This window comes from Panthera tigris, chromosome D4, assembly GCF_018350195.1.
Source record: "Panthera tigris isolate Pti1 chromosome D4, P.tigris_Pti1_mat1.1, whole genome shotgun sequence".
NCBI classification, from domain to species: Eukaryota; Metazoa; Chordata; class Mammalia; order Carnivora; family Felidae; genus Panthera; species Panthera tigris.
In genome coordinates, this window is record NC_056672.1 from 67,967,819 (window position 1) to 67,982,947 (window position 15,129).

Here is a 15,129-nt window from a genome sequence, read left to right on the forward strand (position 1 = left end):
AAAGAATAAAATCGCCTTAATAGATGCAGAAGCATTTAACAAAATTCAACACTCTTTCATGATACAAAACACTTAGCAAACTAGGTATAGAAGGAATACACCTCAACATAATAAAGGTGTATATGACAAGCCTACCCCTAACGTCATACTCAATAAGGAAAAACTAAAAACTTTTCCTCTAAGATCAGGAACAAGACAAGGATGACCACTCTTGTCATATCTATTAAACATACTACTGGAAGTCTTAGCCAGAGCGATTAGGCAAGAAAAGGGAATAAAAAGCATCTAAATCTGAAAGGAAGAGGGGTGCCAGGGTGGCTCAGTCAGTTAAGCGTCTGACTTTGACTCAGGTCATGATCTCACAGTTCATGGTTTTGAGCCCTGTGTCAGACTCTGTATTGACAGCTTGGAGCTTGGAGCCTGCTCTGTCTCTGTCTCTCTCTCAAAAATAAATGAGCATAGGGTCGCCTGGGTGGCTCAGTCAGTTAAGCGTCTGACTTCAGCTCAGGTCATGATCTCTTGGTCTGTGAGTTCGAGCCCTGCGTCGGGCTCTGTACTGACAGCTCAGAGTCTGGGTCCTGCTTTGGATCCTATGTCTCCCTCTCTCTCTCTGCCCCACCCCTGCTCTTGTTCTGTCTCTCTTCATCTTTCAAAATAGAGTAAATGTTAAAAAATTTAAAAATAAATAAATAAATAAGCATAAAAAATTTAAATCTGAAAAGAAGAAATCAAATGTCTGTTTGCAGATAACACGATCTTGTAAGTAGAAATTCTTTAAACTCCATGAAAAAACTGTTGGAACTAATAAATGAATTTAGTAAAGTTGCAGGATACAAAATCAGCATATGAAACCACCTGTGTTCTACACAATAACAAACATTTGAAAAAAAAATTAAGAAAACAATTCTACTTACAATAGCATCGAAAAGAAAAAAAATCTTTAGGAGCTAACTTACCCAAGGAGGTGAAAGACTTATACACCAAAAACTATAAAAAATTAATGAAAGAAATTAATGAAAACAAAAATAAATGAAATGATTACCCATGTTAATGGATTGGAAGATTTAATATTATTAAAATGACCATGCTTCTCAAAGTGATCTACAGATTCAAAGCTATACCCATCAAAATCCCAATGGCGGTTTTGTTTTCGTTTTGTTTTACAGAAATAGAAAACACAATCCTAAAATTTATATGGAGCCACAAAAGACCCAGAGTAGCCAAGGTGATCTTGAGAAAAAAAGAACAAAGCTGGAATCATCACACTTTTTGACTTCTAAAATTTTACAAAGCTATAGTAATTAAAACAGCATGGTAGGGTGCCTGGGTGGCTCAGTCAGTTAAGCATCTGACTGTTGATCTCAGCTCAGGTCTCTTCTCAGGGTCATGAGTTCAAGCCCCACGTTGGGCTCCATGCTGGCTGTAGGGCCTACTTAAAAATCAAAACAAAAACACAGCATGGTCCTAGCATTAAGGCAAACAGACCAATAGAATAGAATAAAGAGCCCAGAAATAAATCCAAGCATATATGGTTAACTGGTCTTCAACAAGGGTGTGCAGAATACACAATGGGGAAAGGATCACCTCTTTCCAAACAAACAATGTTTGGAAAATTGGATATCCACACGCAATTTTGGTCCCCTATATTACACCAGGCACAAAAATCAACTCAAAACAGATCAAAGACTTCTTAAGTCTTTGAGATCTGCAACTTATAAATTCCTAGAAGAAAACACAGAAGGAAAGTTTCTTGACGTTGGTTTTGGCAATGATTTTCTAAATATGACACCAAAAGCCCCGGCAACAAAAAATAGATACATGAGACTTCATCATGACTACATCATAAACAGTGTCTGTACAGGGGCCCCTGGGTGGCTCAGTCAGTTGGGCATCCAGCTTCAGCTCAGGTCATGATCTCACAGTTGGTGAGTTCAGCCCCACTTCAGGCTCTCTGCTATCAGCACGGAGCCCACTTCAGATTTTCTGTCTCTCTCTCTCTCTCTCTCTCTCTCTCTCTCTCTCTCAAATAATAATAATAATAATAAACTTAAAAGAAAAAGCTTCTGAATTGTAAACAATCAGCAGAATGAAAAAAGAGAAAATATTTGCAAGCCACTTATCTGATAAGAAGTTAATGTCCAAAACACACAAGGAATTCATACAACTCAATAGCAAAAAACAAACAAAAAACAAATAGTCCAATTTTTAAAATGGCTAAAGGACTAGAATAGACATTTTTCCAAAGATATACAAATGTCCACTCGATATATGAAAAGGTGCTCAACATCACTAATCATCAGAGAAATAAAATCAAAATCACAATGAGACAGGTTGGTTATTACCTACCTGGTAGGTAGGACGGTTATTACTGACAACAAAACTAAACTAAACTAAACTAAACTAAACTAAACTAAAGACAACAAGCGTTGGCAAGGACGTGGAGAAACTGAAACCCTTGTTTACTGTTGAGAGAAATATAGAATGGTGCAGCCACTATAGACATTCCTCAAAAAATTAAAAATAGAACTACCATATGGTCCAGCGATCCTACTTCTGGATATATATCCAAAATATTTGAAATCAGGATCTCCAAGAGGTATCTGCACTCGCATTTTCATTGTAGCACTCTTCCCAATAGCCAAGATATGGAAACAACCCAATGTTTATCAACAGCTGAATAAAGTAAATGTGTTACATGAATACAGTGGGATATTATTCAGCCTTAAAAAAAGAAGGAAATTATAACAATTGTGACAAAATGGACAAACCTGGAGGACGTCTTACTGAGTGAAATAAGCCAGTCACAGAGGGACAAATACTGCATGATTCCACTTATATGAGGTATCTAAATTAGGCAAACGGAGAAGCAGAAAATGGGGCGCCTGGGTGGCTCAGTCGGTTAAGCGACTGACTCTTGACTTCGGTTCCGGTCATGATCTCACAGTTTGTGGGATGGAGCTCCCTGTCGGGCTCTGTGCTGACAGCCGGGATTCTCTCTCTCTCTCTCTCTGACCCTCCCCTTGCTTGTGTGCACACATGTGCACTCTCTCTCTCTCTCTCAAAATAAACAAATAAATTTTTTAAAAAATTAAGAAAATAGAGTGTGGTTGCCAACAGGTGGGAGAGGAGAAAATGGAGTTGTTGCTCAATGGGTATAAAGTTTCAGTTATGCAAGATGAGTAAGTTCTAGAGATCTGCTGTACAACCTAGTGCCTACAGTTAGCAATTCAGTGTCATACACTCAAAAATTTGTGAACAGGGTAAATCTCATGTTAACTATTCCTGTCACAAAAGCAACAACACACACACGTACACACACACACACGCATGCACACGCACACACAAAGGGGCACAAGGAAACTTTTGAAGGTGATGGATATGTTTATTACCTTGACAATGGTGATAGAATCATGGGTGTATGCTTCTGTCCGAACTCACTAAATTTTATACATTAAATATATGCAGTTTTGGGTGCACAATTACATATCAGTAAAACTGAATAAGAAACAACAACAAAAACTTGTTTCCTCCCCCAAAAGCTTGAGATACCTGATGTATTTGTTTGCTAAATAAAACCAATCCTTTTGGGAGCAAGTAAGAGAAATGGTTTCATTCAACTTCCAGTGTAAACACAGAGACCGGAAGTCATACTTCTTTTCCCATAGAACTCTGTGGAAAATTGAAACACAGGCAGGAGGGGGTTGCATCTGACACGGTTTAGAAACCTGGAAAGCCAAAGAGCTAGTATGCACCTGGGCAAACTTTAATTCCCACTGTACACAGATCCCAATTAAAGACAAGTCTCTTCAACAGTGGCAGTGACTTGCCCTGGGCTGGAAGACGACATATGAAATTGTTTTGAACTGAATCCCCCATGAACCAGCAAATATCCTCCCCTCTCAGAGCCTCCATTTCTCTGTCTGAAAATGAGGTTAACGACACTATGCGAGAGCCTGTCTTGGGTGGGGCCCTTTAGCAACTGCTTCTCACCTGCGCCTTCCTTGGCCTGGCCTCAAGCCCCCACCAAGTGGTTACTTTGCAGAGAGACTATTGGCTCACTTAAGAAACACATCTCTCCTACTAGACTGAAATGCTGGCTGACAGAAACCATGTAAGTCCCTTTGTGTGTTGCCCAGCATAGAAATTGGCACACCATAATTAGTGATCAACTGCTTGGTAAATAGATTTTATTTTTTTAAAATGCGTGACACAGGGGCGCCTGGGTGGCTCAGTCAGTTAAGCGTCCAACTTCAGCTCAGGTCATGATCTCACGGTTCGTGGGTTTGAGCCCCGCATTGGGCTCTGCTCTCAGAGTCTGGAGGCTGCTTTGGATTCTGTGTGTGTGTGTCTCTCTCTCTCTGCCCCTCCCCTGCTTGTGTGTGCTCTCTCTCTCTCTCTCTCTCTCTCTCTTCCAAATAAATAAATAACATTTTAAAAATGCATGGCACAAAGAAAAGCTTACATTTTGAGCAGCCTGGCACTTACTAGTTTGAAAGAGCAGCCACTGCCCTACTCTCAAAGATGACAAACCTCCTCATTTTTAGTTTGGCTTCTAAGCATGACCATCACCTGATAGTAACTTATTTTTGCTTCCTGTGAGTCAGAGAGCCAAAGACACTGTCCCCAAGCCGCCAGGACAGCCTTTAAACAAACGGCCCCATAATGAATAGTTTGGGCACAGTAACAGCTTTCACACACCTTGTCACATTATGGGAAAGCTCTAATTTGCCTAATGCTATGTATTAGCAAAGTCCATGTCCTATCATTTCGAAAGAGTCGCTAGGAAGGCTTGCTCCGATGGCCAGAGAGAAGCCCCATGTCACAGCCCAAGAGAGCAGCTCGAAAATGTGGCAGCACAAGCAGCAACTGTGTATCATGGAAACGAGCACTGTGTCAGCCGCTCTGCCTCCGTGAGGTTCATCTGGAAAATGAAGATTTTCCAGATGAAGATTAAGTACTGAAGATTAAGTAATAGAACAGACACAACAGTGCAACGTGACTGCCAAGGCCCATATAAAGATTGGACACGGTGTTTTTGTTTTTTCCCGTTTTCCAAATGGGACACAATGGGTTTCAGAGCAGGTCTGAGAGAGGCAGTAATAACCAGGCTTTCAACTCTGGAAAGATCCATCACTCTTCCTACATGCAAGGTAGCAAACTCTAGAAAGAGGGTGGGAGAGGCAGGTCACAGGGCTTGGCATTTGGCAAAGCTGACGACAGGGAGGGCACCTGAAGGGAAGCTTTCCCAGGTACAGACCTCTGTAAAGAGGGAAAGCCCAGTTCAATCCGATGAGTACTCATTGGGCACCTGCTTCATGCTGGAAACAAGTAATAATACATTAATATTTACTGAACACCTATTATGTGTTTAGTGCTTTCGTACACACGTATCTGCTCGTCCTCACACTGGTCCATTCCAGAAAGTGTTATTGCCTCAGTTTTTACAGATGAGGTAATTGAGGTTCAGGGAGGTTGCAGGATAGACAGCCAGGAACCAGTAAGGGCAGCCCTTGACAGCCAGGTCCTCTGACAGTACATTCTATTACTCCGTGGTCAGGAGTGTGCATTCTTGTTGTTCCTGACGCTACTAGTTTCCAAAACAGATATGAGGCATCTTGGGAAGGGGGTTTCCAGGGGAGATGAAGTAGAGGGACCCCAGCAGTGTGAGGCTCCTGCAGCCCCAGCTGCCTGAGTCAGACAGGTACATAGTAAGTAGTCAATAAATGGCATGCTGACTGACTGGGGTGGGTGGGGGGCGGGGGAGCTTGCACCCAGCACCTACCACGTGTTGTGAGAAAAGAGACCCTGGGTGTGTTCACTGCTTGTGTATATAGGGACAAGGGTTTTGCACTGTACCTGCCATGTGCTATAAGTACAGGTGTTCTGGGATCTGCTGGCTGCCAGCTAGGAGTGAGGTTTGCCACGAGTATCCACCATGGGCCAGGCGTTCTGCAGTTCTTATTGCACAGAAACTCTGTGAGTTGGGTGTGATTATTCATATTTTGCAATGAGGATATTAGGTTCAAAGAGGGGATGCCGAGTCCACAGTTATAGGTGGAGTTAGTGGCACAGGAAGGCTGGATCCCCTGCTGAGTGCTCAGGTTCCTTCTCCACTTCAGAGGAGAAACCATCCCTCCCTGTCCTCCCCCAAACCCACCATAGAAGAGCAGACTGGAGTGAGAACCACCCCCATCCAAGGTCTAGCCAGTTAATAATAATAATAATAAAAGACCAGCCACTTAGTGAACACTTACCATTGCATTGTCTCACTTAATTATTTCATTAATTTTGTCCGGGTTAGTATTCACATTAGTCAAAGGGAGGCAGCAATCGCGAGTTCCCGCGAGCGGAAAGCCAGTAAGCGACAGAGCCAGAAGGAGAATCCACTTGGACTTGACTTTAAATTCCTTAACAGGGGGTCAGCCTCTGCAGCGGCGGAGGGGCGCGGGTCTCCCACGCAGCGGCGGGGCGCGGGGAGCCGTCCTGCTCCCGGCCGTCCGGAGGGGGGCACTGCAGACCGCGCTCGCCTCTGCGCCCGCCTCCGGCTCCTGGCGCCCAGGGGCCCTGGCGGCCGCGTGCGCCGTTCTGGCCCCCACCCCGCCTCCGCCACCCCCGGACCCCGAGTTCGGGCCAGCGCCACACGTGGGTGCCCCCTGCGCCCCGCCCTGCATGCGCTCATCGAGCACATCTCCACTTGGACACCGAAAGGCTCCAGGGACGGGGTCTTCCGGGGTGGACGTGGCGCTCCCGGCACTGGGCCCTGCGTGGCATCTGGGGATTTAGAGACGTCCGGCTCCCACCGGGCGGAGGAGGGGAAACCCCGGCAAAGAGCCGGGACTCCCGGAGGATCCCCTGCGTATTTGAATGTCGGTCCGCTGCTTCCCCACCCCACCCCGCCCACGCTGTCCCCTCCTCTCTTTTCTGTTCTGCGGAGTCCACACCCCATGCCGCCCGAGCACCGAATTCTGACTTTGAACCCTCACCAAAATCCCTGCAAAACAGCATCGCTGTCCCTGGGGAGAGGACCCCACCTTGGACCAACCAAAGTGAGGTCACGTTTTCTGAAGTTACTCCCAGGCGAGTTAGGAGGCATCATCCACTGACCTTGACCCTTCCCCGCGGTCACCTGGGACCCTGGCATTTAAGGTGGGCAGTTTAACGAGGTGATAACGAAGTGAAAATGGCCTGGTAGCCTCTTGAATTTGAAGCCGGATTGAGGCTTTCTTTAGAAAGGGAATTTTATGAATAGGTTACTCCCATGGAACTCTGTTACCAGTAATAACCCCTGAATGTTAATTGGTCATAATTACCTTGTTAAAAGTCTCCTAGACCCCTCCAAGTTCTAAGAGGACAAGGGAAAGAAAGTTTCTGAGATTTACAACTGAGAGGGAAACATCATATTACTTTCTGCATTAGGTTATACATTAGCATACTTGTTCAAGTGAATTTTCCGCTTTCAACTTTTTAATATCTTTCCAATTCCCAACCAGTCTCTGGAAATTTAAAAAGGGGCGGCAGGAGGATTGGTGATGTGTATGCCACAGATGGCGATGGAAAAGCTGCCCAGAACATGTTGACATTTTAAAAAAAGTTAACATCCCCCCACACTTTAAAACTATGATATTAGGAACAGAGTATAATGGCAAAAGTTACTCGTAGAACATCTGTTCCTTCCAATGGGAGGATTTCTTTCCTGCCAAGAATTTATGAATTTTATATAGGAGCTTGGGTCTGTTTGGGGAAGGGAGAAGGAAGCTGGCCAAAGCAGCCAGCCCCCTCCTCTGCCCGGAATGCAAGGATATTTTGCTCCTGACTTCTAGATGGTTCGTGGGGCTGCTGATGGGGCGAGACTCACCCTTCAGAAGGAGATGGCTGAGGAAAAATCTCAAATAACTGCCATGCCTGGTTTAAAGTACAAAGCAAGGTCAAGGCCATAGGACTTGAAGACAAGATTCCCCTTCACAGGGGGCCTAATCCTTTTTAGAGGAGAAAGGAGAGCTTATAATTGGGATAACATGTAACCAGCTGGTATCAGTTCATTCCAAGTGTCCCTTTCATTTTCACATTGGCCAGATAGGAGGCCATTCATTCATCTCAAAAACTGAGTCAGTCCCTTCCTCTGCAGTCAATTGTCTTTTGCTTTTGGTCAATTGAGCCTGGTGACTGGAAATTTATCTTTCTAAAACCACCAGGGGGTTGCTCAGAAAAGACATCTAGGTGAATAGGACACTAAATGGATTAGCAGTTGAAACATTAATGAGTCTCTTTTGACTCAAAGCAAGTTTATCTCAGTAGATTTCCAGTGGCCTCCTCTTCTGCAACTGAGAGAACCTTCTCTCCTGAGAAGGTACAGGTCCACCGTGGAGATCCACTTTTTACATTCCTAAGTAGGCCATTTTCACTTCTTGATCTTTAAGTGGGATGAATTTTTTTTTTCCTTTTCTACTCAGAGGATTTCAAATGAAACATAAAAAAGAGTCTAATCCATTTAAGTATCAAGAATCCAAATTGTTCCTCTTTGACAGTGAGAGAGGAGAAAACCACCAACACGAAGAGTTTAGCACACTTATTCAAGTCAACAGATATTTATTAAACACCTACAACATGCCAGGCATTTTCTTAGAAATTGTCCCGCCCCTCATTCTAGAAGCCAGCTAGACAATAAATGGCTCCAGCATATGTTACATCTCAAGTAATGATAAGGGCCATGAAAAAAAAAATCAAATATGTGAAAGAAATACAGAATAACAGGGGCAGGGTGGGATGGCTTTTAGTATGGTCAGAGAACACTGCTCCAAGGAACTGACGTTGGAGTGGTCCTTCTAGAATTTTCTCAGTGGAGATGTACCTCCAAACACATAAGCATAGGTCTATTTTACCAAGCTAGAACCCACTATATAGCTTTTCTCCCTGTCTCGTTGACTTCTGAGCATTCTTCTCTGTGTGTAGAATAATATATGGCTCAAGGACATGGGAGCCGGTAGAATCAGGTTTAAATCCCAGTTTCACTGTTCAGTCATTTGATTGTAAGCTCTCTTTGCCTCAGTTTCCTCAACCTTAACACGAGGAGACTAATACTGCCTACCTCATAGGGTTCTTGTGGGAACTGCAGGAGAAAAATGCGTGTCAAATGCTGAGTGTGGAAACAGCATGTAGTAAAGCTCAATAAATGTTAGCTCTTCTTACTGTTTACCAGATAATCTAAATGGAGGGTGGTAGTCTGTTCTGAGGACTTATTAGGACCTACTTAACCACTGCCCTACTGTTGGACACAAAGAGTTGAACACAAACCAAACTCAGATGATGTGAAAGGAAGGAGAAACATAAGACAGTAACCACACAAAATCCAAATGGAGAAAATGCCAAATCAACACGTTTTCTAAGAGAGACTCCCTTCTGACATCCTTGATGCTGAACCACATCCACACATTAAAAACCTGTCCATTTGCCACCTACGCCTAGGTTAGGGCGCCCCTGGGCCTTATCTGTTAATTTATGGTCAATATATGGCCTCCTGTGCAGCCTGAGAATGAGGGCCTGGAAAATCAGGCTGGAATGAGGTTCCGCAGTGACATAACTGTGGGGTACTTAGGCCTCAGCTGCCTCATGTGTGCAAAGGAACCTTCAGGTGACATGTTCTTTGGAACTCCTTCCTTCCAGCTGTCATTTGCTTGTTCCTTGAGTACTAACTAGCTCCCAGACTGTGCTCCTGTGTTCTGAAGAGCCTTCCCTGCTTCCGAGATCTGAAATGGCCCTCTGAGTCATTTGTTCAAGCCCTGTGGCACATACTCAGATCTATTTTAGGTTGAGATCCTGTTTAGGGGAAAAGGGATTATCTTTAGATATTGGGAGCATCAGGAGAATGTCGGCAGAGCACTTTGGAAGATGGCGGAGAGGGAGTGTCTCCCATGGGCCGAGGCGGAGATCTTGGGCTCAGAGCACAGCGCACCTCTTTCGGCTACTTCAGCTAACTTCCGCATCGCTGTTCTCCACTGAAGGGGGCCTCAGAATGTGTGATCTTCAGCAACGGAGCCTTTCTTGGGCTTACCTCTGGCCCAACTATCGAGAGGGCTGCTGCTCTTTATTCTACTTAATTACACCCAAAAGTGCTTTGGAATCAGTGAATGAAATATTTGAGAAAAGCAATGGCTTATTTACTCTTGCTGATCCTAGAGAGGCCTTGGGGTGCTGTGATGCAGAAACAGATTGTCCTTTCTTGAGTCATTTTCCAAACTGGATCATAGAGGAATGTGGTGTATTTTTAATAGAATGACAGATAAGATTACTTGTTTCTATTAGCGAGAGGGATGGGTTAGGTCAATTTTGTCCACACAGCTTCCGGTGCACCAAACACATCCCCTGTTTAGACTAAAAAATAAGCACATTCCAAGGAGGTGAAGAGCAGATAATCCTCCAAATGAAATTAGCTTTACTTTATCTGTGAGGCGGTTGTGACATGACAGAAAGAGCCTGGGGTTAGGAGCCGGGTAGACTCGGGTTCTGATCATTAGGGAGGGTGTGACCTTGGGCAAGTCACTTGACTCTTCTGGGCCTCGGTCTTCTCCACTACAAAATGGGTATAATAACAAACTCTTAAACACCTAGTAAAATTCTGGACACATCGTAGGTGCTCAATGAATGTGAGTGTTTTCCATCCACTTCCAGCCCATTCAACCGACAACTCCAAATCCAGGTACCAGGCACATTCATCCCGACACACAAGACATGTTTTCCTGTGGTCAGTGATGATAGAGAAGCTAGAAACCGAAGGCAACAGACAAACAAATAAATCACGCGTTTTAAACTCACAATCTAAGAAATTGTGCCTCCTCACGAAGTTTCTATTCTCGGCCTTATGTTGCCAATCTGGGAATATTGTCAAAGCAAATATTAGTTAAAAGTTGTTGACCAAGGGACAGGTAGTTAAATATTGTGTACAGCCGAGGGTATTGTTATCACAGACCTGAAATAATTTTTCTCAAACCTTTATGTTTAAAGGGAGATGTTGGACAAAAGTATTCGAATGTGTCCTGAGGTGGTCGGTCGGAGGATTTCTTTTCTTGCCAGTTTCTTTTGTAGACCCAGTGTCTGTTTTTAAACAAAGTGCCCATGCATTCCGATTAAGGAAATAAATGAAATGTGTGTGTACCCAAACCTAGGAGCTATTTGTCAGTTCCTAAAGAGATGACTGGATCGGTATTGCTGGAGCCTAAGTAGACTCCACCATTCACGGAGAAAATCAATCTATCACATTCCCCTTAATCAGTGCAAACATTCGGCCGAGCAGTTTTATCAATTTTTTAACATACCGTATTGATTGTATATCAGGAGGAGAAACTGAAAATAAAGAACGCTAAACCTGGAAGAGGTCTTGCATTTCCAAATGCAAATTGAGATCCAAACATTAAACAATAGGGATCTTCTAATCCTTTTACAAAGGCCCAAATTGCAAATCAGACTCCCAAGCCAGAGTGGCTTTGCCTAACAAAGTCTTTAATGCAAAGAATCCCTTAGGCAAAGCCTCCTCTGTTTCTACAAGCTTTGGCACCAAAAGAGCCTTACGAAGTCAGTTATGCTCCCTAGCTATGAAGTTAATTGTGCCTGAAACAAAGTCAGGTTGTCCTCCTGGTCTAGATATGCAATCTCCAAACCATAGAAAGGTGCCTTGGATCGCAGATTAAGTTCCATTTTGCCTGAATCATTAATTCCAGCAGAAGTTTGAAATATTTTGTTGAATAAGGTTGAAACCTTCGTGCCAAACCAGAATAACACGTTTTAACATGCTTTAGCATGCACCTGATCAACAAGTTGGATGTATCTAAAATAATAAGCAGTCAAGAAAATTGTAGGGGAAAAAATGGTATATGTTGCTGTAGTTAACGTGGTTGAGTCTGTCAAAGAACTATACAATCACTTTCTAAGAGAGGCAAACAATTTCTACTGGCTAGATTGCTGATTTTCATTTAAGTTACACTTTATACCCCTCGTGGAGCCATTGTACCAGGAAAAAATAGCTGCAGACGTGCGTATTTATGTATTCTTCTTGACCTTTGTTTCCCCTACCCTTTGCACAGTGGCTGGTAAAGTAGGTCTTTGAGCGGATTATATACGTTTGAATGGAATTGCATGGGAAGAGAAAGAAGCAGAACGAAGCCTGAATTATATTTTATATTAACACTCTTATGGAATGGCTCCTATGTTCTCCAAAGAAGGGAACAGTGGTGAGTGTTATAGTGCCTGTTTTAGCTGGCTGGTAGCAGAACACCAAAAGAAGCACTGTAGAGAACAGTAAAATGCTTTTTTGGACATCAGCTGACAGGATGTTACATTGAATTTAGAACTGTCCTGTTTTTTATTCCCTCTTTTTTTTTTTTTTTTTTGTATATGGAACGCTTCATGAATTTGCGTGCCATCCTTAGGCATAAGCCGTGCTAGTCTCCCCTGTATTGTTCCAATTTTAGTATACGTGCTGCCAAAGTGAGCACTAGCACCTTCCTTTTAAAATCATCCTTTTGGGGGTACCTGGGTGGCTCAGTCGGTTGAGCGTCTGACTCTTCATTTTGGCTCAGGTCATGACCCCAGGGTCTTGGGATCCAGCCAGAGTTGGGCTCTATGCTGAACACAGAGCCTCTTAAGATTCTCTCTCTTCCTCTGCCTCTCTCCCCCGATCACACTTTCTCTCTCTCTCTCTCTCTCTCTCTCTCGCTCTTAAAAAAAACGAATAAAGAGGAGAGAATAAAAAAATAACTAAAACCATCCTTTTTGTTGTTTAAATTCTTTATTTCCCTCTAAATTTCCCTTGGGTTCTCAGGATACAGCAGTCAGCTGCTGGCCTGCTGAATGAGCTCAAGGTGCTGGTTGGTGTTCTGATCCAGACTTGACGTGACCTTGGGCAAGCCCAGTCTTTTAGGTGGGCCTCCATTTTCTCCTTGAATTAGATGGTCTTGAAGATACTTTCCTGCTCAGAAAGTCTGTGTAATTTTTATTTATTTATTTATTTATTTATTTATTTATTTATTTACAAAGTTTATTGTGATATTTATTTCTTTACAAAGTCTATGTAATATTTATCATTTATTTATTTGTTTATTTATTTACAAAGCTTATGTAGTATTTATTTATTTACAACGTCTATGTATATTTCCTTCCTTCCTTCCTTCCTTCCTTCCTTCCTCACGGACAGGGTCTATGTAATTTCACAGCTTTAGAACTTGCAGTCTGTTCCCCATTCCTCTGTGAAGCACTAACAGGGGCTCAAAGGCAGGGGGATTTGTTAACTTCATGCACTGTTTTCTAGATTCAGCTCATTTGGACATGTTCAGAAGTCAGAAAACTACTGTCATGCAAGCAGCTAGGAGAGTTTCAAACTTGAAGAACCGCAAAGCAGGTGGGTGGTGACTTCACAGCCACGGATGGATGGATGAGCCTTCCTCATTTGGGCAAACTGGCTCACCCAGGATCCTACAGCGTAAAGTGCCTTCGTTAGCTTTTAAAGTGTGATTTTTTTTTTTAACCTTCATTGTCATCTGTATACAGGACACTTATAATTTTGCCCTTGTAAAGAGGCATAATGGATTATCCAAGGATAAGGATAAAATAGTGTCTTTTTTGGGCCTTTTTCCAAATTCTGACTTCCTGAAGGCCATGCCCAGTGGTCCCCTAACTGCTTCCTGTGGGTCACCTGCCATCCATCTGCCTCCCCCAATACACAGCAAACCCTCCACATGAACAAAATTCTTTCTAGAATCAATGCAGAGAATCCCCTGGCAAGAAAGCATCCTCTGAAAAGAGATGCTAGGATTTGGGGGTAACTATTCAATAAGTAATTAACTTTACTCCATTAAATGCAGTAACTGTGGGTATTCAAGGGCAAATAAGGGAAGCTTCCAGTGCCTTCCAGGGACTCGTGTCTGTTGGAGGAGCCAGACCCACAAAACCTTGTAGCATGTGAGGATAAGAGTTTGATGAAAGATCTAGATTGACTGAAACGTGGGAGACTTTTAATAAAAACTGGGCTTCGAAGGATATATAGGAGCTTGTCAGGGGAATGTGGGTTTTTCCAGAAGCAGGAGAGACCCACATCTCTAAGCAAAGTTTCAGAGGCTGAAATAGGCATGGTGCATTGAGGGTCAAGAGTAGTTTAGCATGGCTGGTACAATTAAGGATGATTGGATATTTAAGGAGAGAATACTGGATGCTAGGTGGGAGCTACCGTTGAAGGACTGACCATGTTAAATATTTATCTACTAGGCACTGGGGACCATGGGAAGTTAATGAGTAGGGGAGGGGCTTGACCAGATCTGTTTGATCAGGAGAGCTGTGTGTTGGGCCAGAGCTGGGGATAAAAACAGGAGCTTTTTCTTCCACCTCGAACTGAAAGTGTGGATACGCTCATGGCATAGTGACCAGCTCAAAAAACATCTATGGGAAACTCGGGCTTCCCTGTCGGTCTACCTTTAAATAGCACTTCGGTTGGGAGACAGAACCTGGGGGGCTTTTGACTTTCTACTGGCTTTGTTGGAAGGACCTGGATATTAGCAAATCCTTCTGAATTTGGTGTGTATCCATTTTGCATGTGACCTTCCCTGCCCAGCAGACTGAAGACAGAAGTCTTAGGAGAAAAATGCTTTGAATGAATGAAAAAAAAACCCAAACGCTAACTTGTAAAGGGAAACTCAGTTTCCCGTTCCATAAAATGGGGATGGAGAGGGAGATCCCACCCCTGTCTTCATTGTGAGGATCTGTTACAGTAATGGAGAGTGTAAATGCTTCATAGATCTCATGGCTTTGTGCGGAAGTGAGGTGTTATTATACACCAGCAAAAAGTGACCAGATCAGAGAAGAGGCACTCTTGTGCTTACTGAAAAAATCCCATCTATCATGCCTAAGAGACTCTGCTTTGTGGTTTACATTGATTCACTAATCTCTCTAGCTTTCAGCGAGTGTATCTAGAGTTCTTTCAGTATCTCTGTAAAGTTATTTTTGCCAATTTTAGCTTTTAAGTGGGTATGCAGATACAGCATCTGAGTGTTGTGTTGATATGGCCACCGTTCAGTAACATGTTGATCCAATGCCAGTCAGTACATATTCAAATATTATAGGTGACATAGGTATTATAATCCCCCTCAA

At 43.3% G+C, this 15,129-nt stretch overlaps 1 non-coding gene across 1 annotated transcript; it reads right to left on the minus strand.

Annotated features, from left to right (window-relative positions):
* Positions 1-12,378: 12,378 nt before the first annotated feature.
* Positions 12,379-12,485, minus strand: LOC122233308. Its single transcript, XR_006210869.1, has one exon. It is a non-coding gene; the product is annotated as a U6 spliceosomal RNA (small nuclear RNA).
* Between the last annotated feature and the right edge of the window lie 2,644 nt (positions 12,486-15,129).